The sequence below is a fragment of the Crotalus tigris genome, unplaced genomic scaffold, assembly GCF_016545835.1.
Source record: "Crotalus tigris isolate CLP2741 ecotype Arizona unplaced genomic scaffold, ASM1654583v1 scf7180000024461.5605484, whole genome shotgun sequence".
Lineage (NCBI taxonomy): Eukaryota > Metazoa > Chordata > Lepidosauria > Squamata > Viperidae > Crotalus > Crotalus tigris.
Window position 1 is genome coordinate 1,785,001 of NW_024100632.1, and position 22,811 is coordinate 1,807,811.

Here is a 22,811-nt window from a genome sequence, read left to right on the forward strand (position 1 = left end):
CTTGTTTTTATTTTTGGACAGCTGGTGGTTACGTCAGAGTATGGCTGTCTCTGGACGTAAAGCTCTTATTGGAATGGATGGATGTTTTCCTCCGAGCCGTAATTGATGTCATTACTAGATCGCTTGGACGGAGGGGGGAAAGGGGTCTGCCCCACTTCTTCCAGCAAGATAAATATATACCATAAGCATGGGAATTGATTGTTATTTTCTGTAATTTTTTGAAAGATGTATGTTGGAGTCACTGCTAAGGACGTGGAGCAATTTATAACTCAAGACAGAACAGCCTCGTTCCTTGGTTAGGAAATGAACCAGAGATCAAGGATGCAAATTATATTTAAAAGACGTGTTTTGATTTGTTAACTCTGATTATGCCCAGGTATATATATCCCATTCCAGGTGATGAGAATTTATCTTTACAGAACACTAGGTTCTGTTTTAAGAAAAAAGGAGAAGCTGATTCTGGTCCATAATAATGCATGGAGGAGGCTACCTAGGGCCTGAATATTGGTGGATGTATGCTCAGAAACCCATATTATTATTATTGTTGTTGTTGTTTGTTGTTTGCATAGTCAACCAGATGTGCAGACTAGATTTGGCAATTTTGTTCACCTATCAGAAGGACAAAGACAGACTTCTTGGTCCATCCAGGTGTGTGTATGATCTCATTCACTCAGCCTCATTCCCGCCCCTTGCCGAAAAAAAGGTGAATTTACCTTTAATTACTGCTTTATTTCTGATTTGGTTGTTTTCACAGGAGGAGAGTTGAATAATAATAATAATAATAATAATAATAATGTAATAGATGAGAAAGAACTGGAGAAGATAACAAAATACAAAGACCTACGAATAGAAATGGAAAGACTGTGACAAAGGCAAGCAAGGATACTACCAGTAGTCATAGGCGCCTTGGGTGCAATCCCAAAACAACTAGAGCACCACTTGAATACCATCATCGGCACTGACAAATTCGCTATTAGTCAATTGCAAAAGGCGGCCTTACTAGGAACTGCTTCCATCCTGCGACGAGATCTGTAATACCATCAAACATCCACATCTGCCTATCTCAGGTCCCTGGGAAGGACTCGATAGGTAGAGAAAAATGCCAGATTCAGTCTGAACATCTGGCTGACTGTGCGATGATCAATGATAATGATAATAATAATAATGATAATAATAAAGTTGGAAGGGACCTTGGAGGTCATCTAGTCCAAACCCCTGCTCAAGCAGGAAAACCCTATACCATTTCAGACAAGTGGCCATCCGGTCTCTTCTTAAAAAAAAAAAATCTCCTTCTCTCTCTCTCTTTTTTCAATTTCCCTGCTGGAAAACCAAATAGCATTAAAGACTGACAAATAAACATATATTTTAATCCCCTGACAGTCTTTCACTTTGGCATTTGCCCTGGAAAAAGGCAAGGAAATCTTTATCACACTCTTTTTCTAGATGTCCAAAGGGGAAAAAAATGAAAGAAAAAAAAAATCCACCAAGATCCAGCACAGAAATCAAGTGGATTAGAAAGAAATTACATTCACTCGGTGTGGGTGTTGGTTTCTGAAATGTCACCAAATGTTCAATCACATTTTTTTTTCAAGCCTTCAGGGAGAAGTTTATATGAAGAAGATACGTTGCGGAAAAAAATTATCTCAAGATTCCCTACTAGGGGGAACTAGGCAGAGTAGACCAAGGAGTTATTTTAAATAAGATTTTTTTTCCTTATCCACCAAGAAGATGAACTGGAATATTTCTTTATTAACGTGGGTAGAAAAAAACATTGGGTTTATATTGATAAATAGTAATATATTTCAGAGACCAATCCAGATAGGAAACAGTATATTTCAAGCTGTTGCTGTTACAATGCCAAATCTAAATATGAGTGAAAGTGTTGATTTGCATGAAACATGCTCTTCTGGAACAGAAATTATACATACAAGAGGCACCTAGATTTTTTTCAAGCCTAAAGTAAGTATGTAAAGAGTTACTAGCGATGTGAGGGGTCCATACTTACAAAGATCGGAATTGTTCAAGCTACAATATTGCTTCTGATATTTTACGGAAGTGACTTTGAAGAAGCAGGATAGATCATAGAATAACACAGTTGGAAGGGACCTTGACAGTCATTTATTACAGATATACCATCAATAATAATAATAATAATTATTATTATTATTATTATTAAGGATCATCACACAGTCAGCCAAATGTTCAGACTGGATTTGGCATTTTGTCTACCTATCAAGTCCTTCCCAAGGACCTGGGATAAGCAGATGTGGATGTTTGATGGTATTACAGATCTCGTCGCAGGATGGAAGTGGTTCTTAGTAAGGCTGCCTTTTGCAATTGACTGATGGTGAATTTGTCAATGCCAATTATTATTTTGGATCATCGCACAGTCAGCCAGATGTTCAGACTGGATTTCTCATTTCTTCTTCTTCTTCTTCTTCTTCTTCTTCTTCTTCTTCTTCTTCTTCTTCTTCTTCTTCTTCTTCTTCTTCTTTCTTCTTCTTCTTCTTCTTCTTCTTCTTCTTCTTCTTCTTCTTCTTCTTCTTCTTCTTCTTCTTCTTCTTCTTCTTCTTCTTCTTCTTCTTCTTCTTCTTCTTGTTATCATCTCCAGCATAAAGGACCAGATCCAAATTTCCAGATTTGATTCAGACAAATAAACAACCTGCTAAAAATTTCCAGAAGAGGAAGGGTTAAAGGTTCTTTTTCTCTCTCTCTGGAGACAGAGAGAGGCAACCTCAAGTGACTGCCTGAAGAGGCCATCTGCCATCTGGATGCCTCCCCCCCCACCATCCAAAAGGGGGGAAGGGGGAATTTGCAAGCAGATGCCACTTGTGAAGGATCAGCATTTCCCCTTTTCCTCTAGGACATCATTAGGCTGGTAGGCAGAGATATTAAAGTGAATCCATCCTGGCTTTCCAAAGACGTGGGTCGACCTGAGAGTTTTTCCAAGAACTGAGCCTTGCTTCTTCCTCCTTAGTTCTAGGTTGCTTCTCTCCTTGATTAGTTTCCATCCTTTGTTTCTTGCCTTGCCTTGTGGGGCTTTGGAGAATAGCTCGACTCCCTCTTCTTTGGGGCAGCCCCTGAAACAACATATGGATATACCTACACCCTGACATGTAAATACATATAAATATTAATCATTTGGCGCCTGGAGGCTAAACCACGTCTCTTCCCCGCTCTTCCTTGTGCCTGCCATCTTGACTGATCTTGACTTATGCATGCCTGTAATCCAAAGTAGATTTTGGAGCAACTTCTGGCTGTCAAGATAGAGACCCCGTTCCTGGAGTCTGTTCCTAGTTTGGCTAATTATCTCTCTTCCCTCCCCGACCCCTTGCCCTGCTTCTCTGACCTGTGATGTTAATTGATACCGAGTTGCCTTAAATCCTCGCCTGGCCCCCTGCTCTTGTTCTTGGGGGCATCTGCTCAGCGGCGAGAGGAGGAGGAGGACGAAGAAGCCAGCTGGTGAACCACCAATCCTCCTGTTTGCCATCTGCTTCGACCTGGGCTCTTCTCCACCCTGGTGAGCCGCATCCTTAATGAACCCGGAGCGGTGAATGGCAGGGAAGGAAGAACAAGCAATTTGGGGCTGGGCTAGGGAGGGGGGCAACAGAAGGAAGCAGAAGGGAAAGGGGAAGCTGCAATTAAGAGCCCCGCAATTAAGAGCCCAGCTTTTGTGGAGGGATCCTTGACCTGAGGCTGGAGTTGTACGTGGCCATTTCGAGGGGCGGCTGGGGGCCAGGCCAGATCTGTAATGGCCGAAGTGGCCCACCCCCAAGAAGGTGGAAGATGGAGAAGGGAATGCAAACAGAGGCTGGGATGACTGAAGCCGATGGGCAGGGCTGGGAGAGGTGCCCGGTGGTGGGAGAAAAAGAGTTTGCATCCTCAGAACAAGGGGTTCCAGGCTTAGGCTTCTGTTCAGTCACTGGTTAGAATAGAGGTTTAGAATCAAGATCAAGTGAAGTGTTAATTCCACTCTACAAGGCCTTGGTAAGGCCACACATGGAATACGGCATCCAGTTTTGGTCACCACGATGTAAAAAAGAGGCTGAGACTCTAGAAAGAGTGCAGAGAAGAGCAACAAAGATGATTAGGGGACTGGAGGCTAAAGCATATAAGAAAAGTAAGCTAAACTAACTCCAACACACACACATACACACACACACACACACACACAAATCCAGGGGTTGGATGGGCCAACTTTTGCAGAGGAAGCATTTCCAGCCAGCTTGGATGCATGGATGCGTCATCAGGCATATGTCACTTTAAAAAGGAGATGCAAAAAGATACCGTTTTTGCATGCATTTGCATATTTTAGAGACTGTTTTTATTACGAGGCTGAGATATTTTAGTTCACGCTGCTCAGTTGTACCTGGCCAGCTGTGAGGTTAGGAAAAGAACAGCGCAGAATTTATGAATGCTCAGAGAGGCAGGCTTACCCTGGTTGCTTATTCACACAACCGTCTAAACCTGGTTTAAGGAAACATGGTGACTGCTTTCATAAAACCAGCCGCATCCAAATGAAGAAACCATATGAAGGAGGGACAGGATCATCTGGATTATACGCCTGGCTAACACAGTTTTGTGTGAATCTAGATGATATTTTATACAGATGGTGTTTTTCCATTGTACATCTGTGGCTTATGGCTACAGAAATTAATGCATAATAAACTGATTTTATTGCCTTTTCTGCCATAATTGGTAAGTGACTCACGGAAGTTAAGTAAATCCTATGACTGCCCAGTCTCTTCTTAAAAATCTCCAGTGATGGAGCATCCACAACTTCTGGAGGCAAGTCGTTCCACTGGTTAACTGTTCTCACCATCAGGAAATTCCTCCTTAGTTCTAGGTTGGTTCTCTCCTTGGTTGGTTTCCATTCTTGGCTTCTTGTTCTGCCTTCTGGTGCTTTGGAGAATAGATTGACGCCCCTCTTCTTTGTGGCAGCCCCTCAACTATTGGAAGACTGCCATCATGTCACCCCTAGACCTTCTCTTCATTAAACTAGACAATCCCAACTCTTGCAACCATTCTTTGTATGTTTTAGCCTCCAGCCCCTAATGATCTCTTGAAAGCCTCCAGTGATGGAGCACCCACAACTTCTGAAGGCAACTTCCGTTCCACTGATTAGTTTTTGTCACTGTCAGGAAATTTCTCCTTAGTTCTAGGTAGAATCACTCTTCGATAACTTTCCATCCATTGCTTCTTGCCCTGCCCTCAGGCGCTTTGGACAATAGCTGTAGTTTATTCCTATTTCTAACTTCAGCTGACTGGATCAGTTATCCAACGTCAGCAGTTCTCTGAAATTTAAACCCTTTCCTTAATCCGTATAATTTGTCCGGAGAACAGGTCCATGTATTCTGGGGGAGTCAAAGTAGATCTGCACGGACTTGCAATAAATAAGAAATTACGTTCAATAGTGAAGTTAATGGCCAGGATATACGGCATTAGCTAACTTTCTTCAGAGATCTTGCCTTCATTAAGATCCTAATTCTTCCTGCAATTAAGCATTAGGCCTACTTGCTTTCAAGTGATTGATTCTTCGGCTGTTTCAATGGGTGAATATGGGTTGGAGGTTCTGAGTAGGTTAATGCTACTCTGAATTGGCACTCAGAGAGAACGGAAAGAGAATGGAGCCGAAGGGAAATAGGACATCTGTGGGAATTAGCTTGCCAGTCCAATAGCAGAAGCATTTAGACTTATATACCACTTCACAGCCCTTTGAAGGCATCTATCTCCCAAGCACTAATGCTTGCCCACCATGATTGAAAAGAATGCAGGAAGTAGCTGGGACTATTGTTGTGACAGGACCCTGTTTTCCATTTCTTACAAAGCAATATTTTCTGAAGCTCTATTTTTGTTTCCTGTTTTAAACCGCAACTGACAACATGATTGGAAGCCTCAGCCAGCTGTCTAAACATTATAATAATTTAGACATCACTGATTCATTGGTTCTACCAGGTTTTGGAAGCATCCGAGAGCGCTGGTTTAAAAGCAAAGCTATTTTCTTTCTCCTATTCTTCTCAACCATTTGTTGCTGTTAGTTGCGAAGTCGTGTCTGATCCATCGCGACCCCATGGGCAACCTTCCTCCAGGCCTTCCTGTCCTCCACCATCTTCTGGAGTCCATTTAAGCTCACGCCTGCTGCTTCAGTGACTCCCTCCAGCCACGTCATTCTCTGTCGTCCCCTTCTTCTCTTGCCCTCCATCTTTCCCAGCATCAGGCTCTTCTCAGTGAGTCCTTCCTTCTCATTAGGTGGCCAAAGTATTTGAGTTTCAACTTCAGGATCTCACCCATAGCAATACTTACTAAGAACAAACCACGTGAAGGACAGGGTGTTTGGGGATCTGTGTTCTTGGATTCAAGACAATTACTTACCCCATTTATCTCAGGGATTTTTTTCACTTGTGACTGCATCGCAAGCATCTTGAGAATGGTAGGAGACACTTTGCCAGGCCTCTGTGGTCCAGAAAGCTAAAAAAAATAAAAAAATAAATGCAGGATTTAATGGTCAAGGAAAGCCAGCAACAATAGAACAAAGGGCCTATAGCAGGATCCCTTCATAACCCAATTCATTTAAAGTGTTTCAAGAGTTAGAGCGGTGTGCAGCTTAATTAGCAAATGCCCCTATCTCAGGGATGCAACCTGTCATTACTCACACTGCTGTGTATCTCTTGCATCCACCACGCTAAGTCAACGGGCAGCAGTCATTATCTGGAGAGAGAGAGAAAAAAGGGCACATTAGCAAGGCACCCCAGGCTGAAAGCTTGTGCATCATTTTGACAAGCCTATTTGCCACCCATGGAGCCAACATCCCCTTAAATACAGTTTGCATGCATTTCCACCACCGCCCCCCTCCCTTGCCAAGCTCCATATTTTAAGGTGTGTTTTGGACAGTTGTGGACCACTTGTCAAATTATATTCCAAAGCACCAGGGGGCAGGAGAAGAAATAACAGGTGGAAACTAATGAAGGAGAGATGCAACCTGGAATTAAGGAGAAACTTCCTGACAGTGAGAACAATTAATCAGTGGAACGACTTGCCTCCAGATGTTGTGGGTGCGCCATCACTGGAGGCTTTTAAGAAGAGACTGGACAGCCATTTGTCCAGATGCTATAGGGTCTCTTGCTTGAGCAGGAGGCTGGACTAGAAGACCTCCTGGACAGCCTGATTTTGCCTACTTGACCCTTCCCATGTTGTCTTCGCTTATGGGAACACAGCTGGGCAGTTGCCAATGGTGATCAGATGACCCTGGGATGCCACCCCCCTTCATGCGAGTTGCCAAGGACCTGAATTTTGATCACACAACAGTCAGGATGCTGCAATAGGCCTCGGTGTCATAACTGCCGTTGTAAATCCGAACAGCTGCTAAACAAAGAGTTGTAAGTCAATGGCTGCTTATAGCGGATCTAAAAGGTTGAACTCAACAATTAAGTCATGGCAGTTTTGCTCACAGCTGGCCACAGCAGCAAGAGAGCTGATCAAAACTTCACGAGAATAAACCAACCTTTAGGTGTTGGTTTGGAAAAGCCAAAGAAGGCCCCCCTCCCCCACCCACGCCCTCTCTTGGGCAGTCTACAGAGCAAATCCTAACAGGATCTCTGACTATCACGACTGTTATTACGGCTTATTATTCTTCCGCTTGACTTCGCCTTGCTAGAAGAACTGCCTCTGAGGATACCGGTAGCCAGAAGATGCTCAAATGCTTGCAGAGAGTGATGGGAAACGCCGCGGGCAGGAAAAGGCAAATGCCTCGTTGGGGTGAATCACATCACTGCAAATTTGACAAGGTGACGTGTGTTTCTTCCTACTCAAGGCATAGATTTGCTTTCTTGCACAGCCCTTAGAAGGAATGGCCTCTGGTTCATCCATCCTTGCTCAATTAGTATCCGAAGCAGGAGGTCAAACAGTTTGTGTCCAAGTGAGTGATGAGTATGTCATTAATTTCTTATTGTCTGTTCACCCGATGGAGATCACGGTCTTACCTTACATTTCTGAATAACAGTGGGAAGGGAACGTGGAGGTCAGCTAGTCCAAGTCCTTATGGCTGTCCAGTCTCTTCTTAAAAACCTCCAGTGATGGAGCATCACAACATCTGGAAGGAAATTGCTCCACTGATCTAAGATAACAGAATAACAGAGTCGGATGGGACCCTGGAGGTCTTCTAGTCCAACTCCCCGCTCAAGCAAGTGACCAAATGCCATTCCAGACAAATTCCAATCTCTTCTTAAAAACTTCCAGTGTTGGAGCACCCACAAGTTCTGGAGGGAAGCCGTTCCATTGATTAATTGTTCTCACTGTCAGGAAATTTACAGTGGGCCTTTTTAAGGAGGAGGCATTGCAACTCACATCGGCAGAGCCCGGGGTGGGGTGGGGGCTGAACTGCTCCGTGGGTTTTCAGCTTGTCCTTTTGGCCAGGATAGATAGGGAGGGGTCTCCACGTTCACATGCAGCAGATGCAGGCAACAGGACCTGCGTTTCATCATTTAGGTCCTGCTTGTTCAGAAGAGGGGGAATTGTCACTTGGCAGCACCTGCCTCTAATGTACCAGAGAGAAACAGATGCCGTAATGAGAGGGCACAACATCTCATTAGACAAGCATTGTTCCAGGGGGTGGGAAGGGCTTTTGTCCAGTCCCGCAAGGGTTGGTGGTGGAGAATCAAGCTTCTGGAACATGTCCTGCTCCCTCCAGGCTGGAAGGATGTCAGCAAATCCTTCAGAGAACTTGGGATGAAGTGGATTTTAATTTGGTGGCCTTGTAATGTTCGCTCTCCTCTAAGGAGAGCTCCTGAAGCTTCACACGTATTAAACACCTGGTAGACCAAAATCTGGATTTTCAAACTTGGATGAAAGAGAGAGAGAGAGAGAGAGAGAGAGAGAGAGAGAGAGAGAGAGAGAGAAGGAGGAGGAGGAGGAGGAGGAGGAGGAGGAGGAGGAGGAAAGAAAGAGAGAGAGAGAGAGAGAGGGAGGGAGGGAGGGAGGAAGGAAGGAAGATAGTTGATACATGGGAGGGAGGGATGGAGGGAGGGAGGGAGGGAGGAAGGAAGGAAGGAAGGAAGGAAGGAAGGAAGGAAGGAAGGAAGGAAGGAAGGAAGGAAGGAAGGAAGGAAAGAAAGTAGCTGGAAGGAAGGTAAGTCCTTGACTTAGAACAGTCCATTTAGTGACCGTTTGAAGTTTCAACGGCACTGAAAAAAGTTCTTACGACCGTTTTTTCCCACTTATGACCGTGGCAGCGCCCCGTGATCATGTGATCAAAATTCAGATGCTTGGTGACTGATTTGTATTTATGACCAATTGTAGTGACCCCCTTTTGCGACCTTCTGACAAGCAAAGCTAGACTCACTTAATAACCATGTCACTAACTGAACAACTGCAGTTTCACTTAACAACTTTGGTAAGGTCATAAAGATGGAGCAAAACTCATTTAACAACCTTAGCAAAAGACACGTTGGGGGCCCATTGTGGCAGTCAGGTGAGGACTATTTGCATCCTTTTAAATTTTCTTTTAAGTACTACAGGATGATCTTATATATTTAGAAGAATCGATTTCTGGGCACACTTACTCGCAGGGATGTCCTTTTGAAGAAAAGGTTTTGGAGATTTTAACCAGCCCGGGGAACTTGATTTCCTGACATTTTAAAAATCGATTGTATTTTAAACTAAGCTATTTTTAAAACGCCTGGCTTTATTGCACGGTTAAAACAAAACACTGACGGAAAAACGTTGAGCTATTTCGGTTAACTGTGTGGTTGTGAAACAAGAAGGTTTGACAGGGAAGGAACGGGCCTCTCTAGAGATAGCTACAGCCATTTATTACTCTAATTTGTCCCTGCGGCGCAGTTATAGGGACAGAAGGGAGAAGTGAAGGCACGAAGCCTTAAAGCCATGATCTGCGGCATTTGGGGAGAAGAAGCGTGGGTTGATTTTCTGCAGAATGTGCTATCTCTGGCCCAGCCTTTCATTCATTCAACAATACCTTCCTTCCAGGGGTTTTAAACCATGTTCTTCAGAGCTAAAAAACTGATTTCTTATCTTTAGGGATATTTGTGCCTGCGAGGTGCAGGTGAGATCCCTTGATCAGTGTTTGTCAGTCTTGGCTAGAGGCTCCCAGAATTCCTTAGATCAGTGTTTCCCAACCATCGCAACTTGCAAGAGGTGTGGACCACTAAACCACTTAGAGATGCTTTACAGCCCCCTCTAAGTGGTTTAGAGTCAGTATATTGCCCTCTCAGAAGGATGGAAAGCAGAGTCAGTCTTGAACCAATGGAAATTGAACTGCTGGCAGTGGGCAGAATTAGCCGGCAATACTGCATTCTAACCACTGCGCCACCACGGCGATAGATAGATAGATAGATAGATAGATAGATAGATAGATAGATAGATAGATAAGACAGAGAGAGAGAGAGAGAGAGACAGACAGACAGACGATAGACTGAAGGAGAGAGAAGAGAAGAGAAGAGAAGAGAAGAGAAGAGAAGAGAAGAGAAGAGAAGAGAAGAGAAGAGAAGAGATGATAACACAGTGTGTCATTTAAGGAGCAAAATAAGTTAAACATCCAATTTCTGTTATTTACTGTGTGTTATTTAAGGGGCAAAATAAATCAAAAGTCCAATTTGTCTTAGGAAAAAAAGAGCAGCAGGATAATTAGGAATACAGAAATAGCTTAGGAACCCATGTAGCTGTAGACCTTGAATTGCTCACACAACGCTAAAGGAATTTTCAGTGTTTAGCATCTCCACTTTTTAATGGAATGGAACTGCTGGTGCAACAGAATAACAGAGTTGGAGGTCTTCTAGTCCAGCCCTCTGCTCAAGCAGGAGACTCTATAGGGTTTCCTGCCTGAAAAGGGGGTTGGACTAGAAGACCTCCAAGATCCCTTCCAACTTTATTATTATTATTATTATATCCTCCCCAAAACCCCCACATGCTACATTCTGATTCAAACCAGACATGCCTCTGCTTGCAAAGTAGCTGACCTTCTCCTCCAGCCAATTATAACAGGATAAATTTTGTGTAGCCCTCAAGCAGATCTCCCTACGTGCAGGAAAAGTACAAATCAAATAGATTTCAGCCCATTTGCAGAAAGAAAACTGAACCTCTGCAGGGCAAAGTTGTACCTGCCAGAAGCTATTTCATCTATCAGTTGGTTCTGGACATGATTCTAAGGGAGTCCTGACTCTGGAGCTTGTTTTTTTTTTTTTTTTTTGCTAAGCTATGTAAGCAAACAGATTTTCGAGATGGCCTGCTTATGAAGTCAAAGAAAAGAGGGATTCAGCCGCTAAGCATTATTATAACGAACAGAGGCGAAGTCTTAAAATAGCTTTGGGCTTATTCCCTGATGGCGAGAGAAAATGACCTCTGCAAAAGCCGAGCGTAAAAAGTTCAGCGGTTGCCTTTCCGTTCTGTTCCTTTTCAAAAAGCAACGGTGCCAATATTTTCCCTTTATTGCATGAACTGCAAGGAAAAGGTTTGAAATATCTGCCTAAAAAAAAATTGCAAAGAGAATATATATACAAGAAGTGGGCATTTCTAGTCTAGTGAAGAGAAGGACCAGGGGTGATATGATAGCAGTCTTCCAATATTTGAGGGGGGTGTCACGGAGAAGAGGAGGGGGGGTCAACCTATTTTCCAAAGCCCCTAAAGGCAGGACTTTTTTTTTTTATAGCAATGGATGGAAACTAATCAAGGAGAGAAGCAACCTAGAACTAAGGAGAAATTTCTGGACAGTGAGAACAATGAACCAGTGGAACAACCTGCCTCTAGAAGTGGTGAATGCTCCAACAGTGGAGGTTTTTAAGAAAAGACTGGACAACCCTTTGTCTGAAATGGTGTAGGGTTTCCTGCCTGAGCAGGGGGTTGGACTAGATGATCTCCAAGGTCCCTTCCAACTCTATTGTTCTAAGTTTTACAGGTCGTCTTTGATTTACAAGCAGTTGTTTAATGACCGGTTGAAGTTCTGCTGAACTGACCTAGGGGGGTGCTTATAGATTCAAAGTTATGACTGCCACCCTCCCCTTAAGTCATATGACCACGCTTAGAGGGCTTGGCAACCAGTCCAAAGTGACCCAGGTAGCTTTCATGCTTAAGGCAGGACTAGAACTCACCGTCTCCTGGTGATTGGGCCAAAGTCATCCAACTGGCTTTCATGCCTAAGGCGGGACTAGAACTCACCATCTCCTGATGATTGGCCCAAAGTCACCTATCTGGCTTTCATGCCTAAGGCAGGACTAGAACTCCCAGTCTCCTGCAATTGGGCCAAAGTAACCCAGCCGGCTTTCATGCCTAAGGCGGGACTAGAACTCATCGTCTCCCAGTTTCAAATCTGGTGCTTAAAACTGACTCTCATATTCCATCTTCCAATTCCAGGAAGGAAGCTACTTTTGGAGAGCTGCTTTGGATAGTGAGAGGGACAGCATATCAATAAATCAGCGGTCGCCGTGTCTCCCCGCTTCCATAGGGGGCGTTGTTCTCTCTGGGGGATGCTTAGAAGAGCCACCTTTGCTTGGATTTTTTGGGGGGGGGGGCAAAGTTGGGATTTGAATCGCAGGGTGCGTTGCCTCTAATTGCGTGATAAACAGATGCAGATGACGGTGAAGGAAGTGAGCGCCGAGCGCTGATTCCGATGGCCTAATTTTCATCAGCTCGCTTGACTTTTTATAGCAACTCAGAAATGGGAGAGTGACTAATGAGCAGTGATTCTGAAGTGTGTTTGCCTTGATTGGGACTAATTATTTTTTTTTAATAAAGGAAAGAGAAACAATTAAAATGGGAGAGGGGAAGAAAAACGTGTGGCAATAAATGATTTGTTCCCCTTTTCCGGTTGCCGTCCTTGAAATGGTTGATGAATGCATTATGATGATGGGGAGAGTTCGAGGTGGAATCTTTGCGGCAAGGTTGCCTAGAGATCATCTAGACAAGCCTGCGCGGGATGGGACAAAGTAACTTGGGTCATGTGTGGTGAATGATGGACGACTTCTTCTTCTTCTTCTTCTTCTTCTTCTTCTTCTTCTTCTTCTTCTTCTTCTTCTTCTTCTTCTTCTTCTTCTTCTTCTTCTTCTTCTTCTTCCTCTTCCTCTTCTTCTTCTTCTTCTTCTTCCCCTCCTCCTCCTCCTTCTTCTCCTTCTTCTCTTCCTCCTCATCCTTCTCCTCCTCCTCTCCCTCCTCTTTTTCTTCTCTTCCTCCTCTACTTACCCCTTCACCTCCCTCTTCCACCCTCCCCCTCCCATTCTTCCATCCCTTCTTTCCTTCCTTCCTCCCTCTCTCCTGTCTCCTTCACCTTCTTCCACCTTTCAATTCCTCTCTTTTTTTCTCTTTCTTCCTTTGCTGTATTGGGGCTAAGTCTATGTACACTGAACATACAATAACCTCTACTGTTTGCATTTCACATTGATTTTAATAAAGGTACTGCCCGCCTATGAATTTCTATTCCTTTTTTTAATTAACCAGGGTCATATACCTTTGGTTGTCGGGGAATAAATAGGTGCTCGCAAACCCTGATATTTCGCACAGAATCGCAGAATGATTTTAAACATGTAATGACTTGCCCTTTTCACCAAGGTGTATAGAGAATAAATTCTAAGAAATACTGTTGCTTTCCGAATAAAATGATTAGTTAGGCTTGAACCAGGTCTGGGCTCCTAGTCATTACATTGTTGTTTCCTGCTTTGCAGTGTATTTTTCGTGCGTTAATATATCGTTGAGGCAAGAAATATGGCGTCCCTACTGTATATAGAAACAGAGATAAAGAGGCAGGAAGAGTTTAAATAGTAATAAAGTTCTAAAAACAAACGCTCTCTAGCTCTGAGGTTTTTTCTCCTTGCTCAAACACAAAGCTTGATTTGTTTATTTGGTCTGAAGCAGAAGGAAGGAAAGAAGGAAAGAAGATGAGAAAGGGAGAAGGGAAGGAAGAAAGGAAGGAAGGAAGGAAGGAAGAAAGAAAGAGAAAGAAAGAAAGAAAGAAAAGACCCACCCTACAAATATTTCTCCAGCCACTAAATGGCAGCAACAGACAGGCTGAAAGTCCAACTCTGTGTCCATCTAGAATAGAATAGAATTCACCATGGTCAACTCACCAAGGCCAAATTGCCATGGCCAACTCAACATGGTCAGTTACCCAGGTATTTCAGGAAGAAGGAAGAAGAGGAATTCCTGTTTTTTTGATCCAAATGCTGCCAACCTGTGGTTTATTTAACAGGCAGCGTTTAAGCCAGACATCTTTGATTTTGCTCGCGAACCTGGTCTCTGTGCAATTTTAGCCCGTAGCTGTCATTGGATTGCGGTTCCTTATTTTAAACCGCCTGCCCACTTTTGCGGTTTTCATCCCATCCTCCTATCGCAGGGCTTCTCTTGAATGCTGTGCATTTTCTTTGGCATGTTGTTGTTTCTTTGTTTAGTTCTGGGGGGGGGGGGTTTTATTCTCTGAAGAAAAAGCAAAGAGTAAATGGGCCTTAAATAATTCATTCTGTGACACTTGCAGTCTGACCCCACCGATACAAAGATCCAGAGATTTCCCCAAGTGATGATGATTGGTCATTCTTTAAACCACCACAAAGATCCTTTTTTTTTTTTTTTTGAGCATCAGGTTTCTATCTTCGTTTTTTTTTTTTTAAAAAAAGCAAAGCAGTTTTTCTTTCACCCTTTCCCTGACTCCTTTAGCAGGGTTTGAACAATTTCGCTAAGGTCAGCGAAGTCATTTTCGATGCTCTGGATTTAGATTTCCTGAGTGCAGATATAGAAATAAATGTCATGTATTGCAGCACGGAGAATATCCGTGTTGGATACTATCCAGTCTAGGAAGATCACTGTTTTCGGTGGACGGGCGCATATAAAGCAGCCAACACCTGATGCTCTCAATTTTCTTCTCTTCCCCAATAAATTTTCCCAAATTCGCACACTTTTGGGGTTCAGATGCTCAGGCAAATATTTTGGGATGGGGAGGAGGGGTCTTGGACAATTGGCTGTGGGCGCTGATACCGTCACTGCCGTCACGGTGCAGCGGTTAGAATGCAGAACTGCAGGCTACTTCACTGCCCACAGCCAGGAGTTTGATCCACACTGGCTCAAGGTTGACTCAGCCTTCCATTCTTCTCAGGTCATTAAAATGAGGACCCAGTTATTAAGTGAGACATGTCCAATTTTTCTTCTCCTCCTTCCTCTTCCTTTTCCTCTTCTTCTTCTTCTTCCTTTTCCATCTTTCTCTCCTCCTTCTCCTCCTCCTCCTCCTCCTTCTCCTCCTTCCTCTTCCTCTCCTTCTTCTCCTTCTCCTTCTCCTCCTCCTCCTTCTCCTTCTAAAATTAAAAAAATGGAAAGCAACATTTCCTCCCTCAAATTGGAAGAAGAAGGTCAGGGAAACACACCGAAGCATTGTTAGGCACGACACTAATTTAAAACGAAGATACGATGTCTAGGATGAAAAGCCACAGAGCAGGAATAGGAAGATTGATGGTGCCTGGCTTTTATTTTAATAGAAAGTTGAAATTTTCCAAAGAGGAGCCAAATGTCAAATAATAATGGGCTCAGGGAAAGAATTCAAGCATGTTCTGAGATCGTACGGTAAAATGGTTACCCGCGTGGTGTGATTCTGGAAGATAATAATTCACACACCTGGCATTTACCCAAACATAGACATGCGATGGGCAGCTATATAACCTGGACTCGTAAACAAACAATTTAATAAAGTTATTTGTTTAACTCTCCAGACCAGGAAATCAACTCCACAGAAGGGCTAAAACTACTTTTTACAGGCAGTCCTAAGCCACTTCAGTCACTAAATGAACTGTTGTAAATCAAGGACCACTTGTACTGAGACTGGCTGTAATAACAGAAGATTGTATTCTGCTGTATCTCCTCCTCCTTCTTACACTGTAGTGAATTGGAAAGACATTTATCTGCTCTGCTTCCTGATGTTATCTGGCTGTTCTAGACTTCAATTCGCTTCAACCCTGCTTTGCCTCTATAACAGTTCCCGCTTTTCTCCCTCAAGGTCACCTTCCTGATCCTCGGCAACCGTACTGCTTTCTTTCCTGGCTAATTTTGCTCCCGGATGCCAGCAAACTGGGAGACAAGTGCTTTTTTTAAAAAGATTGACTGCACCTTGGTGAAAGGGAAGGGTTGAAGCTATTAGGGAATCTGTGATTGCTTGATAGATATTGCGCTTAAAGAGCTGGAGACTCTGATGTAATTGCACTTATGCGTTTTGTGTGATAAGATTAAGGAGGCCTTTCCTTATGAGATTTCTTTCCCCCTGATGAAAATAATTGGGAGGCAGTAATCAGTCGTTGCCAAAACAGTTTGTACAGCCACCTGTGAACTGGAATGAAATTCCCTTGCTGAATTTTAAAGACATTTTGAACTGTATTCCTGGCTGTTTTCTTCCTTGGAATATCTGCCCAGTTCCAGATTTGGAGATGAAGTCTTCAACCAGCATCATATTTTTTTGAAATTCAGCTTTCCAATCATGGGATTCATGTAACAACTGCAGCAATTTGCTTAACAAGGGTGGCAAAGAAGCTGAGAGAATCAGGTGCAAACAACTACCTTGCTTGATGATGATAATGAGGATGATATTATTCATTCAGTCTTGTACTGTTAGAAATTCTGTTTTATGTAAAGCACCACAGATCAAATAAAGTGCACAGTCACCATGTGCTTTACTGCTGAACTGTTTTAACTGTAACAGGAAACTCTACTTAGAACAAAAGAGCATAGAGTATATACCATAGATCCAAATTTGCAAATATTGCCATCTACTGGCTGAATATTACCGCAGTGGTTGTATAGAAATACATTCCAACAATGAATTCCAACATCTATGACTCTTGATGATTCTATGAGTCAGGGTCAAGCGCTGGGGAAATCAGGAGATTCAGGCAGTTCGAATGAGTATAAAGATTAATTGCAAGCTTAAGCTCTCTACAAGAATCTGAGCTACAAATGGTGAAGAGGAATGAGCAGGAATTAAGGAGGCATTCAATTAAGGAGGCTGGACTTAAATCTCTCATGGGCACGCAGGGACTCATGACTGATGACACATTAGACTCCTCCCTCAGTCTCAGCCTCGTCATCTCCTCTTTCTATGTCTTCCTATCTTACAATACTTTTTTTTGAGTTGCTTAGCAAAGAATTAGCAACAGTAATTCTGATCTCAATTGCAGTCATAAGTCGAGGATTGCCTGTCAAAAGAAAAAAAATGTATTCATTGGATTCACCCAATGAACCTCAGCCTTGCACTGGACTAGAGTACTGGGCTCAGAAGGGAATTAAATCCTCCTTGACAACATGGCTTGTGGGGATGTTGTTCCATATATTATCTCAACCCAGGCATTCTGGATTCTCAGTCATAGCTTATAGCCTAATTCCAGACAACTGTGTTTTATTGGATAAACCACGGTGACACCAACTAGTGGTAGATGGCCTGCACGGATGACTGACTCAGCAATCTCTTTTCTGAGGTATTCAATTCAATTTTGGGTGCCAGCAGTCCCTGACACAGGACAGCTGGGCCTGTCATGCACCGGCTATTTTTAGATAATGCCAGAGACACTGGAAAGTTTCCCATTTCCCTTGTCTTCCATTTCCCTGTTGCCAGAATTATAATAATATTTTTTAAAAAAAAATCTTGAAAGATTTTATTGAAGTGAGCTTTACTACAGAAAAAATCCTCTCCATTTTTATCCGTTCCTGCCCTGGTTTTATTCTCTGATGCAGCTGCAGGGAGGAAAAAAACAGAACAGTAATAGAGTCGGCATTCCTAGAATAGCTCCGACTCAACAGGCCACTCTAGGGTGTTGTGTTTGCTTTTATCCCTACTCAGCCGTTCAGACGGTGCAGCTGATGGCAGGAAGGATGTTTTTTTCTCTCCCCCCCCCCAAGCAAGTTTGAAACTGGTGGTGGCTAACTGCCCTGCCCTGATCCAGTTAAGGATTCTGTGCAAGGAACACTAGGCTGTTGTGCAAACACAACCCTATGGTTACACGCAAAAAGTTTGTAACAGAATAATAGAATCTGAAGGGATCTCGGTGGTTTTCTAGTCCAACCCCTGCTCAAGTAGAGTAGAGTAGAGTAGAGTAGAGAGAGTAGAGTAGAGTAGAGTAGAGTAGAGTAGAGTAGAGTAGAGTAGAGTAGAGTAGAGTAGAGTAGAGTAGAGTAGAGTAACAGAGTTGGAAGGGACCTTGGAGGTCTTCTAGTCCAACCTCCTGCTCAAGCAGGAGACCCTATACCATTTCAGACAAATGGCTATCCTAGAACTGGATCCCATTTCAAGTCATTTATATCTCAGGCAAGTTGATGCTGATTGCATTTCAAGCCGCTTCCTTTGTGACTTTCTTCCCGAAGTAACCTCATTTAACCAGCTAAAAGATTAGCTTAGACATTTCATCCTGTTTTGTCTGTGAGTGTGGTTCTTGTCTGGTTGCACAATTAAAACTACAGGGACTTTGTAAGCTACGGTAGCCTCTCATTGTTTGTGTATGTGTGTTTAATTCCCTTCCTCCCTTCCTCCTCCCCCTCCTCCTCCTTTTTCCAGTGGGAACCAAGTTAGATAGACCACGTCCCTACTAGACCCAGCCTTGATTGGGAGTTATTATTGTTATTACATTTCTTAGCTTCTGACAAAGTCCCCAAGTGAATTACTACTGACAGACATCTCATTACAAGCCACCAATATACGTACAGAGGGAAGGAAATGAGCTTAGTCCTTCCTCTCCGCTCCCTCCCTTCAGTGATTAGCTACTATAATTAAGAAAACACTGCCTCTGATTTCTAATCTTTCTCTCTATTTACATTTAATCGATTTCTCTCGGACTGAATCACCTTCCCAGCCAGCTTAGCCTGAGCTGGGAATAAGCTTTTCACTTTAGAAACAGCTTTTCCTTCACCCAGTATTGCTCTAGAGCAGAGGGCACCCAACTTGTGACAACTTGAAGACCTGTGGACTTCAACTCCCAGAATTCCACAGACAGAATTCCCCTGTGGCTGGGTAATTCTGGGAGTTGAAATCCCGGAGTCACCCCCTGCTTTAGAACCACCTTTGCAGAGGGCTAACTGTCAGCGCCGTTAGTTCTAGGTTGCTTCTCTCTTTGTTCAGTTTCCATCTGTTGCTTCTTGTCCTGCTTTCAGGTGCTTTGGAGAATAGGTTGACCCCCCTTTTCTTTGGGGCCAGCCCCTCAAATATCAGGAGAGCATGATTAAATTGACCACAGCCACTCTCTCCATTGTCAGAGAACGTGGCTCCTTGCTTGATCTTAAGAGGGCTTTTGGAAATAAAATCAGAAAGTCTCAACTAGAGTAGACGCGGGGGTGTATTGGCTTTTAAATGAAGTTATTTAGTTGCTGGAATTCTTGTCTCTTCAGCAATAATCTACTTTCCTTTCTTTCTTCCTTTTTTTATGCGGACAGAAAAGTCAATATGCCTTGTAATAGCTTAAATGTTGGATTAAGATCAAACAATTGCTCAGGCAAGGACATGTAACGCTGAGCTCAAAGGCTTCCACCAAGTTATTATTTAGAAAACAGGCAAATAAATGAATAAAAGAAATACAAGCAGTCCTTGCTTAACAACCATCACTTAGCAACTGTTCAAAATTACAACAAGCCCCCCTCCAAAGCTACTTATGACCCCATTCCAGAGTTCCAAGTGTTGCACAAACACGGACATGAACACAAAGACTGTAGTCACATGGCCCACATTGAACACAACCAGTTCACCTTCATGTAGTGTTCCACAATCACAATTGAAGACATTTTGTGGGTAATTTCCAGCAAAAAAACACCCGTAGGAGGATGTGGATTTCCTAAACAACCACCACACTCACTTAACAACCACTCTGCTCATTTAACAACTGCTGCAAAAGAAGTAATAAAATCAGGCTGGGTCCCACGGGTGGCTCAACTCACAACCGTCGTGGCTTAAGATGAAAATTCTGGAATCTATTACGCTTATAAAGTGAGGATTGCCTATAAACGCAAATATTTCCAATTGTGGAAACCGAACACCTATTTTTATCGACTTATAAACGGGTCTCAAGATGTCTGCCAAAGTTGGCCCATTACTTTAATTATAAACATCGTGAATTTTGTGGATGATACCATAGTTGTAATTGTGAGATACAAGGAATGGAAGCCAAACAGTTATGATTTAGAACGTTGTAAAAATGGTGCCAACGTGTTTAGATTTCTCCACCCCCCTTTCTTATTCTAATTTCCTTTTAAACATATCCAAATGCTGTCTTGGAAACCTTGCATAGAATCCCTGGGTTATCATACTCTGCTTCCTGCCATCGGAAATACCTAATTGGCAGTTATGCAAACAGTTTGCTAGTTTTACAGATTTATTATAACTTAAAGCATATGTTTAAAGTGTCGTTCAGGGAAGGCATTTCAAACAAGCCTTGCCTCTTTCTACAAATCGCTATCTACGTTCACAGGGGGAGATTTTTAGCTACGAGTAGTCCTTGATTTACAACCATTTGTTTAGTCGGGGAAGGTAGAGCAGCACTGAAAAACGTGACTTATGACTGATGGTCACACTTACAACCACCGCAGCCATCCCCAAGGCCACACGATCAAATTTCAGATGCTTAGTAACTGACACGTATTTATACCATCCCCCGGATGTCCTCTGTCCTTAGAAAGGATGAATTTGGGGCTGTTCTATGTTTGGCTAGGCCGCCAAACATAGAACAGTTGTTTCTTCATCTTCCCATTCAGAAGATGAAGAAACAACTGGCAATCAGGACCATGGTCAGCTCAGAGTTGTGAGCTTGGGAAGTGCCTCCACTCCATCTACCTTGCACTTGTACAGGTGGCCCTTGACTTACAAGGACAGTTGGACTCCGAATTTCCATTGCTAAGCTTAACAATTGTTAAGTGAGTTTTGCTCCATTTTCTTAAGGTTTCTACGGTTGAATCGCTGCGGTTGTTAAGTCAGTAACACGGTTACTGACTTACCATTGCAAACAACAGCAACAACAACAACAACAACAAAAACCCCTCTTTCGAAGCATCGTCTCATTGACTCCAACGTGGAAAACCTTTTCCCAAGCTGCTAATCCATATGGAGGTCCAGCTGGGCCGCATGCCTCAAAGAGGAGGCATGAATTAAAACAGCTTTGTGGAAGTGAGAAACTGCGTCCATTACGCAGAATAGATTAGGAGGACAGAGAGGCCTTGATCGCACCATTTGGCCGGGCGGCTAACGCCACACTCCACTGCTTGCCTAATATTACAGGATTTAATAAAACCGGCAAATTATAATTTATTTATTTTTTTGGCTCAGCTTAGGAGAAGACAGCCTGTTTCCAATGGCACCGTTTGCTGTTTTCGGTTCCTGCATTTGGACATGACAAGAGATGGGCAAAGGGGTGGGGGAGATCTAAGCCCAATGAAATCCGGCTTCGAAACTTCTAAGCTTCTCCATCTCTTGCAACGCCCCCAAAATTGAGCCCGACGTTTCTGCTACTAAGCAGAAATTGTGATTGGGTTTTGCCACATGTTATGATCTTTCTTGCCCTCATTGTTAAGTAAACACCGCAGTTGTTAATAACAGGGCTGTTGATGAATCGGACTTCCCCCCCTCATTGACTTTGCTTGTCAGAAGGTTGGGAAAGGGGATGACAGAGACAGAGAAACAGAGAGAGAGAAACAGAGACAGGGCAATAGAGACAGCCAAATGGAGAGACAGAGAAAGAGACAGGGAGACAGTGAAACAGAGAGAGGGAGATGGAAAGAGAGATTGAGAGAGAGAGAGATTGAGATTGAGATTGAGAGAGAGAGAGAGACAGACAGACAGACAGACAGACAGACAGACAGACAGACAGAGCCAGGGCAACAGAGACAGACAAATGGAAAGATAGAGAAAGAGACAGACACAGAGAGAAAGAGTCAGGGAGATGGAGAGACAGAGACAGAGAAACAGAGAGAGACAGAGAGAGGAAGATGGAAAGAGAGTGAGACAGACACAGAGAGACAGAGACAGAGGAAAAAAAAAAAAAGAGAGAGAGAGAGAGAGAGAGAGAGAGAGAGAGAGAAACAGACAGAGTGACAGAGACAGACAAATGGAGAGACAGAGAAAGAGAAAGAGAGAGACAGAGAGAGGGAGATGGAAAGAGAGAGTGAGACACAGAGAGAAACAGACAGACAGAGTGACAGAGACAGACAAATGGAAAGACAGAGAGACACACAGAGAGAGGGGGAAAGAGACAGGGAGATGGAGAGACAGAGACAGAGAAACAGAGAGAGGGAGAGGGAGAGAGAGAGAGAGAGAGAAAGAAAGAAATTGACACTTGTAATTGACATGCCTGGTTGAAGTTTTTTGGAGTCTTGCTTCCTAAATTGATTCCTAGGATACAATGTTGAATAAAAATTATGCCTGATCTACACATCCCATTTCGTAAGCTGTCCCCATAAACTTAATGTGTAGCTAGTCCAGCTGTTCACTGGGATAGGAAGATCCAGAAAATTGGATTAACTCAGGAGTCTCTGGTTATCTTTAGGTTAAAGTACTGTGGAGCGTAGCTTGCAACTGTAGACTGAGCTGTCATTACGGGCATCCTCTAAAAATACTCAGATCTCTTTTTGTCGTTCAGCTTTCTAAAATTGATAGTTTTGCTCATGATCTTATGAGTTTTAGCAGCATACGAAGGAACATACTGGCTAGATTCTCATATCGCTCAAAGACATGGCTTGTTGAATCCTAGTTTATTCAATAAGTCATAATTTTCTGAGTTCGCCCTACGTGCCAAGCCTCAAAGGAAATGGCAGTTGATGGATATTCTTGAGAAACAGGAGCAAAAGGCAGAACCAAAACCGAAGTCAGATAA

At 43.2% G+C, this 22,811-nt stretch overlaps 1 protein-coding gene and 1 long non-coding RNA gene across 4 annotated transcripts in view; one reads left to right on the plus strand and one right to left on the minus strand.

The window, feature by feature from the left end:
* Positions 1-22,811, minus strand: part of LOC120303279 — a 62,799-nt gene that overhangs the window by 29,134 nt on the left and 10,854 nt on the right. The window contains exons 7-8 of the long non-coding RNA XR_005555394.1: positions 6,654-6,708; positions 6,373-6,468 (exon numbers count right to left, since the gene is read on the minus strand). This is a non-coding gene — a long non-coding RNA (uncharacterized LOC120303279). The remainder of the gene's footprint in view (positions 1-6,372; positions 6,469-6,653; positions 6,709-22,811) is intronic.
* SRRM4 (serine/arginine repetitive matrix 4) overlaps positions 1-22,811 on the plus strand; it is a 54,605-nt gene that overhangs the window by 8,607 nt on the left and 23,187 nt on the right. The gene's annotated exons all lie outside the window — the stretch shown is intronic.